Here is a 16,908-nt window from a genome sequence, read left to right on the forward strand (position 1 = left end):
GTTCAGTGCTTATCCTGCAGTGCTTAGCCACAGCAGGACTCTAGTTAGTTCCCTTTTATCCTCTATTAGTTATTCAGCAATCCTTTCTGATACTGACATATTATTCTTTAGTAATGGTTGCGTAGCATCATTGCTAGCACTTGGTAAGTATACCCAGATAGAATAAATGAATTTATTCAATCAACCTGAACCTGTCGGTGCATTGCCCAAGAGAATACCAGGAATTTATTTCACCTGTGTCCTGAGATCTTGCTTACAAAGCTGGAGGGATCACAGGTTTGTTTGTTTGGTTTCTTCCCAGGTGAATTACTTTTGATTTTCTGATTATAGTAATAAGGTACATTTACTGCTGAAAATTGCTGAAAAGCATAAATAAAAAAAGAGAAATAACTGAGAATGCAAAGCTGATTGATTTTCAATACTTTTAAAAACCACAACAAAATCCATGAAGCTTTTATGCCTTTTGTCTTTGCAAACTGATAAATGTTTTCTTTACAAAAATAACGTGTGTGCATTACTGAAAAACTAGAAAATAAACACACACACACACAAAAACATAAATCACCAAGCAAGTAATGACTGTGACCATTATTTGCTGCGTGTTCTCAAAGATGTTTTTGCTTTCTCCTTTGATATTGAGTTAGTAAAGTATAGTGGTGAAAAGTGTGGACCTGGAAGCCAATCTGTCCATGCTTCTACCCGAAAACCTTGGGAAAGTTAACCTAACCTTGCTGGTCTCTTTTTCTGTTTATCATTTATTTTATATTTATTGTTGTTGAGAATTTACACAGAACAAATACTAATTCATAAATTTCTAAAATTCCGGGATATTGATTACATTGTTTTAGCTATACAACTATTGTTACCCTCCTTTTCAGAGTTGTCCATCCCCCATTGACATAAACTCCTTGCCCCCAAAGTTTTCTGTCTCATCTTTAATAGTGTGCTTGTTGTCACTTTGACCCCAGGTAGTTCTTGAAAAGAACACAGTGCTCAATCTGACCTCATTTTCTGATCTGTATTCTCTGATGAATTGAGATGATGAATGTAACGCTCTTAGCCAGTGCTTGGCACCTAAGTGCTCAGTCATGACAGATAGGGGTCCTTGTGGCATAATTGTTAATTCTCTGTTCGAATCCATCCCTGACTCCACAGGAGAGAGATGCGGCTTCCTTAAAGATTGTTGTTAATTAACTGCCATTGAGTCAGTTCCGACTCATAGCACCCTGTATAGAGGGTTTCCAAGGAGCAGCTAGTGGGTTTGAACTGCTGACCTTGTGGTTCGCAGTCTAGTGCTGATCCTACAGCTACTCTGTCCTGTTAGGGTTGCTATGAGTTGAAATGGATTAGAAAGCAACTGGTCTGTCAGATGTTGTTGTTGGAAAGGTAGTCCTATTGTCGTGTTCTTTTGAATGTAAGACCTAGAGGCTTGGCCCCCAGCACTCTTGAACCGTTCCCTGAGGGTGAAGTGAAGAGGTCTTTCTTTCTGAATTAGCCTTGTTGAATAAGATTAAAATTCCCAGGCGGGCTTTCTTTTCCACATAGACTAACAGTGCCTTTGTTTTCCCCCACTGATTTTCAAGTCAAAGAAAGTGCCCCCCCCCCAAATACTTCTCTGAGAGAGCCTGTTTGATTAGGAAGTTAGCCAACTCTTTTCTCCCTCCTGGCTGGTGAATTAGGCCCACTTCTGGGTTTTTCCTATGTGCGTTTCACCATTTGAATAAACTGTTCAGAACTTTAGATTTGTCAGTGAAGCTCAAGCTCTCATCACAGTTTTGGAGTGGCAGAGTGAGGGGCAGCTGGCTTTTGGACTCCTGGGCTTCCTAGTTGTTTGCAATCCTTCTATTTTCCTAAAATGAGATTAGAAGAAACAGCCTCCAGCAATTTTAACCAATGTCTTCACCCTTCACCTTGAACCACTTGTTATTGTGTGCCTTGGAGTCAGCTCTGACTCATAGCGACCCTATATAGAGTTTACCGGGGAGCAGCTGGAGGATTTGAACTGCTGACCTTGTGGTTAGCAGTCCAGTGCTTATTCTACAGCACCACACCAGGATTCCCCTTGAACTACTACTGCAAACAATGTTTCTTTGTTCAGCCTCTCTCCTCCCACTCTATGGGCTGTGATTCTCAATCCTGGCTGCATTAGTAGAATCATCAGCATTGCTTTCAATACATGCCCCTTAAAAAATAAAAGCACCCCAGGCAATCCCAGTGTGTAGTCAGGGCTGCTCTGTTGAACCCCTTGTTCTGTTTCCTCCATACTACTGACTAGAACTCAGGACTTTAAAAGGAGTTCATTTTATGTCACTGAGCGACAATTTTCCTATTTGTTAAATATCTATTCTATCTCATAGATATGTTATGAAGAAAAGATCGTTTTGAAAAAATGAAAACCACTACACAAATGAGTGCTTGCCTTGTTGCCTCTCCCTTCAGTCACTTTTTTTGAGAGGGCTTGTGTAACAACATGGAATTCCTGGGTGGTGCAACTGCTAAACTAAAGGATGGGTGTTTGAGGCACCTTGGAAGAAAGGCCTGGTGATCTGCTTTTGAAAAATCACCACTGAAAATCCTACAGAGCACAGCTCTACTATGCTATACATGGATTCACCATGAATTAGAATCAACCAAAAAACAACTCTTTTTTTCTGGTCTAGTAACAGTATTGAGACAAGTTTTCATTCCATATATGTACTCTTCCAAAGTGTATAATTCAGTAGTTTTTAATATAGTTTTAGTTAAGCCGCCATGAGTTTACTTTTTTTGCCAGGGGGGAGGGGTGGGAAAGGGAGTATTTAATTCAAGAATGTTTTTATTGAATAATTTGTAAGAAAAAAGGATAGGCCCTTTTTATAAAGAGGAGATGATGGATGCCTCAAAACATCAGGGAAGAATGAGACCTGGGGGAGGGGAGTGGGCTTCCCAGCCAGTGTTTCCACATGACTGGCTCCCCTCCGTGGCAAGCACTAGAGTGTGTCACACCACAGCCAGCAATTCCTACCCATCCCACTCCCAGCCTCTCCTCCCCCCACCCACAACCATGGAATTTAAGCTTTTGGGAGTCCTGGTGTGGCGCCGTGCATTAATGAGCCAGACTGCAAAGCCGTTTGAATTGCAAGGTTGGCGGTTCAAGCTCACCATTGCTCCTTGGAAACCCTATAAGGGTCACTATGGGTTGGAACCGACTTGAAAGGCACTTCGCAACGTCAACAAAGAGATGAGACAGGTCTCTTACTGAGGTCAAAGTGGGTTTTGCTTTGGAAAATTCAATCAGGGATGTAAAATGGTGTGAACTCTTTCGAGTCCAACCAAGGATGACTATACTTTATTAGCATGGAGAATGGAAACAAGGTGAGAAGGATCTATAACACCCATGTTAAAGAGTCACTGAGTTCTAAGAGAAGGAGCACTGAGGGCTTCTGATTCAACAAATGCTCCTGCTGGCCAGCTTCAAGTTCTGGGGTTGGTCATTGCTCTCCCGATGGGAGATTGTCCTCAATCCGCCTGATGAACCTCATCCGGATTTCTGTCACACTATCTCCTTTTAGGGTGTCCTGGACAAACGTGGCTTCTGAAGCCATCTGGATCATCTCCAAGGTTCCCTGCAACACCCCACACAAGCGATTGGAATAAATAAGGGATGAGTGGTTATCACAAAGTTCACCAAGGGGTTATTTTACAAAATGAGGGAGAACTCGTCACCTGCTGGGCTCCAATTGGTGATGCTTGGAGTGATGCCCAAGTACATCTTAAACGTCACCTTGGTGATGACATCTGCAGTTTCCCGAAAGTCATGGCACCTCCCAACATTTTACCGTGCCAAAAAATCTTCAATTAGTTGGACGCCAATGTTATAGCCCATTTTGTCCAGCTGTTTGTTTATTCACATCTTCATCATTTTCAGAGTCCTGCAGACCTGAGTGACCAGAACACCATAGGTCAGGGTGAAGAGTTCAGAGCACATTTTCTTGCTCTCAGTACCACGGTTTGGCTTAGTAGACACGATGCCAGCCGCCCCACTCCACCTCTTCTAAGGCCCGGTTAGCAACCCCTTCAGAGCCTGCTTGGCCCAGCCACGGAGCCTCAACCTCCAATCCAGTTTAATTTTTGAACATTGTTTATCACCACACAATGAAACTCCATTGCCATTACTAGTCACACTCCATTCTCTGTCTGGTTCTTCTTCTTGTTAAGTGCCTTGTAGCTGGATTCTACTCATAGCAACCCTGTTTAGGACTTCCGAGGCTTTAAGTCTTTTTTTTTTTTTTTTTTTGCGCTGTTATGGTTTTACTTAGCACAAATAAAACTCAAAACCAGGCTGTCTATTCATTGTTTTCGCTACGCAGCCTGGCGTTGGGATCGGCGACTCTGATGACTAGTTGGGCTGTTCTTTCCAGGGATAACTTTGTAGTTCTTGGAGGAGACGTTGTGAGCAGTCTCTTCTCAGTCAGATTTGTTGCACATCAGCAGCACCTATTTGACATTGTGGACCAGACACTTGCGGAAGCCGTTGGGCAGCATGTGTTTTGTCTTCTTGTTGCTCCCATAACCAATGTTGGCCATTAAGATCTGGCCCTTCAATCATCTCTGCACCCTGTTGTCAATGCCTCTGGGCTTGCGCCCGTTACACTGAACTTTGACATAACGATCTGAGTGGTGCCGGATGAACTTCTTGGTCCTCTTTTGATCTTGGGCTTCACCAGGGGTCTGAGGCAGCTGATGGAGATGGCTGCCTCCTCTGTAGGCAGTGCAGAAGAAGAGAGCGGCTTTAACTTTTTGCGAGAGCAGAAAACCTCATCTTTCTTCCACAGAGCAGCTGGTGGGGTCGAACCTTGGACCCTTGCTTTTCCTATGGAGCCACTGCGTTCCCTCATCTAGCCCTGTTGTTAAGTGCCATAGAGTCAGTTCCGACTCATAGCGACCCTGTGTAGGGTTTCTGAGGAGCAGCTAGTGGGTTTGAAGTGCTGACCTTATGGTTCCCAATCCAGTGCTCTTCCTACAGCGCCACATCAGGAGTCCAAGCTACCATCTAGCCCTAGGCAACGATTCATAATACTTTCTGTCTCTGGATTTGGCTGTTCTGTATGTTTCATACAAATGGAATCATATAAAATGTATTTTTTGGTTATTCTTTCACTTTGGTTCATCTGTGTTGTAGCATATATCAGTTCTTTATCAATTTGTGGCTGAATAATTGTGGTGCTGTGGGTTAATGCATTGGACTTCAAAGTCGATTTGAACTACAAGGTTGGTGGTTCAAGTTCACCAGCACTCCTCAGAAACCCTCTACTCCAGGCTGGTAAGCTTGAACCGCCAACCTTGTAGTTCGAACAAATTTGCAGTCCAGTGCATTAACTCACAGTGCCACACCAGGACTCCTTCTTCTTGATATTATGAATAGTACCACAGTAAATATGGGTGTGCATATATCCATTCATGTCCCGGCTCTCGTTTCTTGAGGATATATTCCAAGTAGAGTGACTGCTGGGTCATACGGTATCTCTGACTGTAGGTAGAGAGTAGTCCCTTGTCTGATATGTCATTGCCATATCTGAAAATTATTCCCAGTCTGTGGGTTCTCTTTTTACTCTCTTAGTGAAAATGTTTGATGCACACAGTGTCTAATTTTTAGGAGGTTCAGTCATTTATTTGTCTTCTTCAGTTTGTGTGTTTGTTTGCTACCATATTTATGCCACGTATCAGAGCCCCGAAGTTTGACCTTATATTTTCATTGGTTATCTTTGTAATTCTAGGTTTCACATTTACATCTTTAAACCACATTGAGTTATTATTATTATTATTTTTTTGCATATGATGTGAGATATGGGTCTTGTTTCATTCGTCTGCAGATGGATTTCCAGTTTTATCAGCACCGTTTGTTGAAGAGTCTATCTCTTCCCCCATTTAATGTGTTTTGGCTCTTTGTTGAAGATCAGCTGACCGTAGGTGAACGGATATACTTCTGGATTCTCAGTTCTTTTCCACTGATCCATGTGTCTTTCATTTTACCAGTACCAGGCTGTTTTGACTACTGGGACTGTGTAGTAGATTTTGAGATCAGGAAGTGAGAAGCTTCTTATGCTGTATTTTTAGGGTAGGGGGTAAGGTGGAATGCTTTATTTGTCTGAGTTCTTTTCTTTTCCATACTAAGTAGTTAGTGCTTCATTTTCCCATCTCTTTAAAGAATGATGTTGAAATCTGGATTGGGATTGCATGATAGCTATAGATTGTCTTGGGTACCATTGACATTTTCACAATGTTAAGTCTTCCTAGCCATCGGCTTGGTATATTCTTCCATTTTTGTAGGTCTCTTTTAATTTCTTGTAGTATTGTTTATAAGGAGCTCTGGTAGCGTAGTGGTTACGAATCAGGCTGCGAACCTTAAGTTCAGCAGTTTGAAACTACCAGCCGCTTCGCGGAGGAAAGATGAGGCTTTCTACTTTCGTCAAGATTTACAGCCTTGGAAACCCTGTACAGGGTCGCTATGGGTCGGAATCGACCCGAGGGCAATTAACAACAACAGTGTGTTTATAGTAGTGTTTATAGTTTCTTTTGTTTCTCTGGTTAGATTTATTCCTAAATATTTCATCCTTTGGGTGGCTATTGTTAATGATGCAGCCCTGGTGGCACTGTAGGACAAGCACTGGACCACAAGATCGGCACTTCAAACTCAGCAGCCGCTCCTCAGAAACCCTATACAGGCTCACTGTGAGTTAGAACCGAGTCTACAGCACTTAACAACAACATTGTTAATGGTATTGTTTTCGTGCTTTTCTTTTCAGAACTCTCTTCATTAGTGTAAAGGAATGCAACTGATTTTTGAATGTTGATCTTGTACCCTTGTCACTTTACTGAATTGTTCAATGAGTTCCAATAATTTTCCTACTAAATCTTTTGGATTTTCTGTGTATAGGAACATACCATCTGCAAAGAGAGAGACTTTTACTTCTTCTTTGCCAATTTGGATGCCTTTAATTTCCCTTTCTTGCCTTATAGCTCTGGCTAAGACTTCTAGCACATTATTGAGTTGTTGTTGCTGTTAAGTACCGTTGAGTTGGCTCTGACTCAGCAACTCTGTATAGCGTTTCCAAGGAGTGGTTGGTGAGTCTGAATCACTGACCTTGTGGTTCAAACTGACCTTTTGGTCCAGAGCTGTATCCCACAGCACCACACAAGGACTCCTCAATATTGAATAAAAGTGATGTTAAAGGACATCCTTGTCTGGTCCCTGTTCCCCAGGGGAATGATGTCAGTTCTCACCATTGAGAGTGATGTTTACTGTTGGTTTTGTATTGTTGTTGTTGTTAAGTGCCATCAAGTCATTTCCAAGGAATGACTGATGATGTTGAACCAAACGAGCTTGCAGTTCAAACCAACCTTGTAGTCCAGTGCATTAACCTGTAGCACCATGCCAAGTTTTGTATGTATGCCTTTAATTATGTTGAGTAATGTTCCTTCTATTCCTTTTTAGTTGACAACACCATTATTGTAGAGTTGCCTGTGTCCTTCTTCAGTTCTATTAGAGTATGATTTCTATATATTGAGGCTCTATTATTTGGAATCATAATATTTATTATAGTTATGTCCTCTTTCTCAGTTGACCCTTTAATGATGATAATAATGCCCTTTTTTGTCCCTTATTGCTGGTTTTTGTCTGAAAGGCTATTTTTTTTTTCAGATTAATAGTGCCACTCCTGCTCATTTTTTATTGCATTACCTTGATATATTTTTTCCCATCCTTTCATTTTTTAGTCTAGTTTTGTTTTTGTATGTAAGTTGTGTCTCTTGTAGATAATATACTGAAGAACCTTGTTTCCTTATCCATTCTCCTAGTTTCTGTCACTTAACTGATTGGTGCATTTAATCTATTTATATTAAGTGTAATTATGGGTAGGTATGAATTGACTGCTGTCATTTTGCTGTGTGCTCTTATGTGGTGTTGCTAGTTTCTTTGTTCCACATAAATTTCTGCACTGGGTTCAATTCGTTTGTGGGTTTTCTTTACATTTTGTTCCTTGCTGTTGTTTTAATGTTTCATTGAATTTTTCTGACTTTCCTGTTTTTTATTAGAATGCGAACGTGTGTTAATTTTCTGTGAGGTTACCGTGTAATTTATTAATGTCCCCCCCTGTTTAATACAGTCTGTTTTATCTCGAAATCTACTTGATTTCCTCTCCATCTGGAAGTTCTGTATCTTCCCTATTCCCGCTTTTTGCTTTGTGGTTTAATTCATTAGAAATTGATATCTCTGGTTCATTATTTACAGTCTTGTAGGTTTGTTTTACTTTGGAGATTCTTGTATCTGGATTGAATTCTGCGTGGTGGTATCATGTATGTTAATTTCAGGTTGCTGTCTGCTATTGTTGGTTCTCAGTCCAAAGAGCATCTGTTAGTTTTTGTAGTTTTATTTTAAGGTTTTTATTGTGGATTGAGTGAAAGTTTACAGGGCAGATCATCAGTTTTACATTCAGCAAATCATATACCTTGTTTCATTTACAATGATTATAATCCCCTCCATGTACCATCAATTAACAGTATTTCTCTCTATTCACTTTAGCTCTTTTTAAATTTTTTATTTTTTAAACACTCAGACATATATAATAATTTATACCACCAAAGGGCACATTCTGCAAGTCTGTGTCCTAGCCGCCAGCTCTTAGTCCCTCTCTTCCCATGAATCTAGAGTCCTCAGATGCTCCCTCTCTCCATGTCCCCATCTCTGCCTCAATTTCTGGTGTCGCTGCTTCTCTGGATAAGGTCTTGCATTCTGCTTGTGCACTTCTCCCTTGATGATCTTAGGGTCCTCTGTTTCTGGACTGTAAGATTAACTACTCACCCATTTTTGTTACAAAACTTCTACCTTTACAATTGTGACAGTCACAATTAGTCATGAAAACAATTACTCACTATTGAATCATAATAATCTTATCCCCATCTCTTTTAACCAGACCCATCTAGACTAGATGAAAACTATTCAGTGGGGATTCTTTCTTCCGACACACATTCTTAAGCTAAACTCCCTCTTGAAACCTTGTAAGCCAGTCACTTTGTGCCTTTATTGCCCCTTCATTTTAGGTTGTTGTTGTTGTTAAGTGCCGTCGAGTCGGTTCCGACCCATAGTGACCCTGTACAGGGTTTCCAAGGGTGTAAATCTTTACGGGAGTAGAAAGCCTTATCTTTCTCCCGCAGAGCAGCTGGTAGTTTCAAACCGCTGACCTTAAGGTTCGCAGCCCGATTCGTAACCACTACGCTACCAGAGCTCCATAGCCAATGTTTAAGTTGCCAGCCCCTATCTACCCTTTGTACAGAGGGGATAGCATTGATACTTGATATGAAGACCCCTTCCCTCTCTGTTGGTATTTAGAGTTACTACCTCCATGAATATAGATCAAGTTCATCAATTTGTAGGAATTTACCCTTTTGTTAGTATTTTTTGTAAAGTTGGTAAGGTTATTATAAATTCCTTTAGTGTCTGTTTATATGAAAATGTCCTAATTTCACCATTGTGTTGGAGAAGCAGCTCTGCTGGGCATATGATCCTTGGTTGGCAATTTTTTTCTTTCAGAGTTTTATAGGTGCCATCTCATTACCTTTTTGCCTGCATGGTTTCTGTTGAGAAATCCGAGCTTTGTCTTATTGGTTCTCCTTTGTTGGTAACTTTTTTCCTGAGCTGCTCTCAGGATTCTTTCATTGTGTTTGGTTTTGGAAAGTTTGGTTATGATATGTCTTGGGTGATTTTCTTTTGCGGTCTCTCCTGTTTGGGGTTTGTTCAGTTTCTTGAGTGAGTACCCTCTTGTCTTCATATTGTTTAGGGAAGTTTTCTTTCAGCAACTCTTTGACCTTTTTTTCAGGTTTCTTATTGCCGTCTCTTGTTCTTGAATTCCAGTCTCCTGTAAATTATGCCTCTTCATGGTGTCCCATATAAATCTCAGGCTTTCTTCTGATATTTTCTTTTTTATTATTATTATTGTTTTCATAGCTTACTACTATTGAGAAATTTTTCTTCAAGGTCACTAATTTGGGTTCCGATTGATTCAAATCTACTCCTTTTGCCATTTCAATGTATTGTCCATTTCTGAGATCTTAGTATTAATCTGGATTTCTATTTGCAGGTTTTTTATTATTTCAAAATTTGAATTGATTTTGCTCTTGTAGTGTTTTTCTGAAGTCTTCTAAAGTTATTTTCTGTGTTCTTTCTTTCCTTGATCTTTCTTTCAATCTGTTAAAGGTACCTCAGTTTCATGTTTTTGAATTCTTTCTCATGTAGTTCCATTACCTTTTCTTTCTCAAAAATGTTTTTTGGTTCTGCATCTTGGTCATTTGAGCCACCCTCTCATGTTTCTTCTTGTGAACTAAAACCTTCTGTTTTCCCTGAGACATTGTGGTGTCATTGTATTTATATTTAGTTGATGATTGTACGTTGAGGTGTTTGTGCACTCTCACCAGTTGTGTCCTGGTGGATGTGATTAGAGAGTGGAAGTGTGGTACCATTTTTATGCAGCTTTGTTTAGGGTGGTTTTGGTAGATGTTGCTTGATGTCTTATCATTGATCATGTAGTATAGAGGCTCTTGTCCAGTTGGGGGAGCTGCAGAGGTTACAGTTGTGGCTGACCTGCATGGGCATGCTTGCTGCCCATTGAGTGGAGCAAGAGGAGAACACACACACACATTTAAACAAAATAGAACAAAAAAGAGAAAAACAACAGTGAAAACAATATAATAAATGAGAAAAAAGACACAAATAGGCAGCAACCAGAGAAAAAGAGTATAATAACTAAAAAGAGAAAATAGGGACAGGAAAGTAGAGGTGTACAAGAGAAAACTAAGAAAGAAAATAAAAGGAATGAAAAACACACTCGCAAAAAAAAAAAAAAACAGTGAAGATGAAAAGAGAAAGGCTAGAGAATAGTAAAGAAAAATTAAGAAGAAAAAAAGAAGTGGATAAAAATGAGAAACAGAAGGAAACAACAAAAAGCAAAAGCAGAGAGAAAGGATAAAAATCAAGGGAGGAAAAGAGAGGAATAAAGAGCAGAAAGAATAAACAACAACAACAGAAGGAAAAATAAATAAATAAAAACCAGTGCAGTTGTTGGATCAAGAGAGGAGAAAACTCTGGGCAGCTCCTGCCAGGCAAGGAACTCATGAGGTGGGTTGAAGAAGGATGTGACGACTGAGTTCCCAGCCATAGATGGAGTGCCTCTAGGCCTAGGTGTTGTCCGTATTTAGGGTACCCAATCTGGAAGTGATCTTGGAGGCACTTTAGGTTGATAGTTTCAGTGTCTTTCAGAACCAGAGGGCATCTGGCGGCAGGGGAACTGATTATGAAGGTTCCTGCTGGTGTAATTCTGGCCTGAAGTCTCTGTGGCTACTGTAGATATGGAGCAGAACTCACCTGAATCAAGGTGTGAAGGCGGTGCGGCGGGCACCCACTTTAAGTCAGTGTGAGGCTCTGAACTCTAAGAGAGCGGTGCATGTGCTGGGGTTAGATGAAGGTAGGGACAGTCTCACCTCTGTTGTCCAGGAGTGTGGGGAACAAGAAGGAACTGCATCTCTTCCATTGCCTGCGTGAATCTGTGCTGTGAGGCCCCTGTCTGTCTCTCCAAAGCTGCTTGCAAAAGTTCAAGATGGCTGGCACGCGCCACAGTCGGCTGACAGTCTAGTCTGCTCACCACTCAGTCTCCTCCTTTCACCGTCCGTGGTCAGCTTCTCCCAGTTAGGTATTTATTTCACTTCTCTAACCTTTTTCCTCTGAAGCTTTGGATTCCAGGGTTGTCCTCTGGGTCTGTTTCATTAGGTTTCCTTATCATTTTGGTAGAGGGACTCTGTAGCATGGGGTAGCTAGTCTGCCATTTTGCTGGAAGTCTTTTTTCCACTTTGTTGATGGTATCTCAGAAGCACAGAAGCTTTAAATTTTGGTGAAGATCATTGTATCTAGTTTTTCTGTGGTTTCTTGTGCTTTCCTTATCATATCTAAGAAACCATTACCTAATCTAAGGTTATAAAGATTTATGCCTATGTTTGCTTCTGTGGGTGTTATAGTGTTAGCTTTCATGTTTCGGGTTCATAACAAACTATGGATAATATTGCCTAGAATTGGTTTTCCAAAACAATTAATTTTGCTCATGAGGAACCTGTACACAGATCAAGAAGCAGTTCTTCACACAAAACAAGGGGATCCTGAATGGTTTAAAATCAGAAAAAGTTTGTGTCAGGGTTGTATCTTTTTACCATACTTATTCAATCTGTATTCTGATCAAATTATATAAGAAGCTGGGTTTTATGAAGGCGAATGTAGTATCAGGATTGTAGGAAGACCCATCAACAACCTGTGTGAAGTACAGATGGACCAATAAATACAAATGATAAGTGGAGAAAAGACTGAAGTTGTGCAAGTTTTCATTTTGCTTGTGTCCATAATCAGTGCTCATGGAAGTAGCAGTCAAGAAATGAAGTGACATATTGCATTGAGCAAATCTGCTGCACAAGACCTTTTAAAAATTTCAAAGAATAAAGTTGCCACTTTGTGAACTAAGCTATGGCTGACCTAAGCCATGGGATTTTCAGTCACCTCATATGCATGAAGAAAGAAGACTGTAGAATTCAATGCATTTGAATTATGCTGATGGAGAAGAATATTGAAAATAACATGGAATACCAGAAAAACAAACAAATCTGTTTTGAGAGAAGAACAATCAGAATGTTCCTTATAAGTGAGGATGTTGAGACTTTGTCTCATATACTTTTGACATACTGTCAGAAGGGACCAGTCCCTGGAGAAGGACATCATGCTTGGTAAAGTGGTTGTTGTTGTTGTTAAGTGCCATCGAGTCGGTTCCGACCCATAGCGACCCTGAATAGGGTTTCCGAGGCTGTAAATCTTTACGGGAGCAGACCGCCTCATCTTTCTCCCGTGGAGCAGCTGGTAGTTTCGAACTGCTGACCTTCCGGTTCACAGCCCGATTCGTAACCACTACGCTACCAGAGCTCCTTGGTAAAGTGGTTAGTTAATGAAAAAGAGGAAAATCCGCCAATGAGGTGGATTGACATGGTGACAGAAACAAGGGGCTCAAATGTTACCAATTATGAGGCTGGCACAGGATTGAGCATTGTTTTGTTTTATTGTGTATTGGTTCACTATGAGTCAGAACCTGACAACAACAACAAGCTTTTATGTTTAAGTTTGTAATAAATTTTGACTTAGTTTTTCTATTCATTTTGTTGCCCAACATCATTTGTTGAAAAGACCATTCTTTTTCCATTGAATTTTCTTGGCTCCTAGTTGAAAATCAACTGATGAGAGCTTAGGAGTTCTTTTGTGGTGCTCTAGGACAAGCACTCCACCTCAAGGTTGGTTTGAACCTCGGAAACCCTATACAACGTCGCTATCACTTAATGATGTAGACTCAGAACCGACTTGACGGCACTTAACGAGGTAGACTCAATTCTGTTTGGTTGGTTTATATGTCTGTTTTCATGCCAATAATGCACTGTCTTGATTACTACAGCTACTTTGTAATAAGGTCTGAAATCAGGAGGTTTGAGTCTTCTCTTTCAAAATGGTTTAGTCTATTCTGGTCCTTTGAGCTTTCATATGAATTTTTAGGATGAGCTTGTCAATTTCTGCAAAGAAATCATCTGGGACTTCGATAAGATTTTGTTTATTCTGTAGGTCAATTCAAGCGAATATTGTCATTTTAACAATATTTAAGCTTTTGATTATTAGCATGGGATGTCTTCCAATTTACTTAGATCTTCTATACTTCCTTTCAAGGTGATTTGTGGCTTTGCATTTTTTTGGTAAATTTATATTTAAGCATTGAAATGTTAATGCTTAACATTTGCAATAACAAGGTGTTCTTGTAAATCAAATCATTTTCTTAATTGTATTTTCTGATTGTTGTTACTGTGTAGAACTGCAGTTGATTTTTGTATATTGACCTTGTACCCTTTGACCTCACTGAATTCATTTAACTCTAATAGCTCATGTGTATGTGTGTGTAGATGCCTTAGAATTTTGTATATGCAAGACAATGTGATTTGATAATAGAGGTATTTTCACCTCTTCCTTTCCTACCTGGATGCCTTTTATTTAACCTTAAGGTCAGCGGTTCGAAACTACCAGCTGCTCCGCGGGAGAAAGATGAGGCTGTCTACCCCCGTAAAGATTTACACCCTCGGAAACCCTGTATAGGGTCGCTATGGGTCGGAACCGACTCGACGGCACATAACAACAACAATTTCCTGGGCTAGAACCTCCAGTACAATGTTGAATGTTGTTGTTGTTGTTGTTAAGTGCCGTTGAGTCGGTTCCGACCCGTAGAGACCCTGTACAGGGTTTCCGAGGGTGTAAATCTTTACGGGAGTAGAAAGCCTCATCTTTCTCCTGCGACAATGTTGAATAGAAGTGGCAAAAGCAGACATTCCAGTGTGTAGATAGATGGTCATTTTCAGGCTGAGAAAGTTCCTTTTGTCATCTTTAATAAAGTTTTTGGCTTGGGATAACTGAAGGTAGTAAGATACTCTGTAATATGCAGGTAGTTGTTGAAATACTGGAATTACTTATGATGAGAAAATGACACGTTTCCCCAAGGGAGTCATTTTCTTTCTTCAAGGGTTCAAAGTAATTTGTGTTCAAATTAAAATATGGAATTGTCTGCATATTTAAAAGTGTAGTCAAAAATAATAGTGTTTTTCTTTAAAATACAGTGATACTGCATTGCTGTGAGGAAATCAGTTGGTATTTAGGACTGACACACAGTAGGAACTCAATAAATGCTTTTAGGATAGTTGGAATGCTTAGCGTAGGCTAGAGTATTTTACATACCGGATGTTGCTGTTGTTGTCAAGTGTCATTGAGGCGGTTCTGACTCATAGCAACCCCATACAGGCTTCCAAGATTTTCATCTTTGTGGGAGCAGAAAGCTTCATCTTGGTCTTGACAAGCGACTGGCAGGCACAAAGGGTAGACATTGTGGAGCACTGGCAAAATTTGAGAACTTGAGGGTTCATCACAACAAAGGGAGGGAATAATCAGATACTCATAATAATAGCTACAGGGCATCATGAACCTACTTATTTGCCTACAAAACCATGTGGGAGCCCTGATTGACTTCCCCTGGCTTCACAAGGGGGAAAGAGAAACTCACAGTCAATCCAAGGCTGCTTCCTATGAAGCGGCTGTCAGACATGCTTCCACCCTAAAACCTTCTTTACCCTATTCTGACACCAACCATCCCTTCCCCAGCACTCTCTGCTTCATAGCTGGGTTTGCTAATCCATTACAATGGCCACACAGAACTCATAGCAATAGTCACAATTACGGGTTTATTAGGGAAGCGAACAGGGTATAATTCAGGATAAAAAACCAACCCAGGATGCAGCAGGTCTCCAGTTAGGAACACCTCTTCTCTGCCTTACTGTAGACACGCCTCACTCTTGTCTTCGGCTTCTCAGTCCTGTGGTCCCCTGGCCTCTGCCCCAGTCCATGGGCCTAGAGCCTGCAGCTGCTCTGTCTTTGCATGCTACCACCTCTGTCATTGTTGCTTTTCTACATAGGGATCTCACACTCCACTCGTGCTCTTCCTTCTTAATGGGCTTGGGATCTTCTGTCTCTGCTTCTGAGATGGCTCCTTTAAAACCTCATTGGAGGGCAAAACTAACCAATCCCAGCCTTAGAGTCCTGTACACATTATTTGCATGGTCCTACCCAATCATTTAGTGGGACTAAAGAAGACTTTGGATTGAAAAACCATGTCTAGTAAATTCAAGGCACCACATTGTCCACCATTGTGCTAGATTCATTACATCCCTTATCACAGTTAATTTTCAAAGCAGCCCTGAAATGTAGCTAACAATATCTCAATTATATACAGAAAGAACCTGAGCCACCAAAAGGTTAAGCAAGTCACCCACAGACACCCAGGTAGTACATTCCCCTCCCTCTCCCTCGCTGTTAAATTGATTCTGACTCAAAACTAGATTGGTGCTCTTTCTGCCATGGAGTGGCTGGTGGATTTGGTCTGCCAACCTTTAGGTTAGGCCAACACTTAACCCACTGTGCCATCAGAGCTTCTTGTTGTTTTTAAATGCCATCGAGTTGATTCCGACCCATAGTGACCCTCTAGGATTTCCAAGGAGCAGCTGATGAGCTTGAACCGCCGACCTTGCATTTCAAGCAACTTTGTAGTCCAGTGCATTAACCCACAGAGCCACACCAGAACTCCTCAGGGCTTCTTAGTATATGGCAAAATTGCATATTAGCACTCAGGTGTCTGGTCCCGAAGTCCATGCTCTTTTTACCATAGCTCCCCCTCCTCACCCCCTCACTGTCCTTGCTACTAAAAGTGTGGTCTGTGGACCAGCAGAATTAACCTCTTCTGGGGCCTTGTTTAGAAATTCAGAATCTTGGGACTCACCTCAGATGTACAGAATGCAATTTTGGGAGATCTCCCCATGACTGGTATGCCCGTGACAGTTTGAGAAGGTCTTGAAAGTAAAATGGAAAGAAAGCCAAACAAGCAAGATACTTCCAAGTGAGTAGAGATAACTTAATAATTATACATGCTTGTTGTACTTCTCTTCTTTCCCTCAAGGAGACAAACTTATAAGTAGGTGTGGGTGTACCTATACTTTATAGAGATGGAGTGCTTCGCATCAGACATTGAACTCTTGTAAATGGGTTCTAAGCTATAGGGCTTGACAAGAGTTAAGAGTTTTTGACACTCTAGGCTTTTTCCTCCCTCAAAGATTTACAGCCATGGAAGCCCTATACAGGGCCGCTATTTGTTGAAACCCTTGCTTGCTGAAAGTGAAGAGGACTTGAAACATTTACTGATGAAGATCAAAGAACACAGCCTTCGGTATGGGTTGCATCTCAATGTCAGAAAAACAAAAATCCTCACCACT

At 40.8% G+C, this 16,908-nt stretch overlaps 1 protein-coding gene and 1 pseudogene across 1 annotated transcript in view; one reads left to right on the forward strand and one right to left on the reverse strand.

Moving 5' to 3' along the window:
- TMEM164 (transmembrane protein 164) overlaps window positions 1–16,908 on the forward strand; it is a 244,194-nt gene that overhangs the window by 130,386 nt on the left and 96,900 nt on the right. The gene's annotated exons all lie outside the window — the stretch shown is intronic.
- LOC102817959 lies at window positions 3,471–9,607 on the reverse strand (annotated as a pseudogene).

This window comes from Chrysochloris asiatica, unplaced genomic scaffold, assembly GCF_000296735.1.
Source record: "Chrysochloris asiatica unplaced genomic scaffold, ChrAsi1.0 scaffold00231, whole genome shotgun sequence".
NCBI lineage: Eukaryota > Metazoa > Chordata > Mammalia > Afrosoricida > Chrysochloridae > Chrysochloris > Chrysochloris asiatica.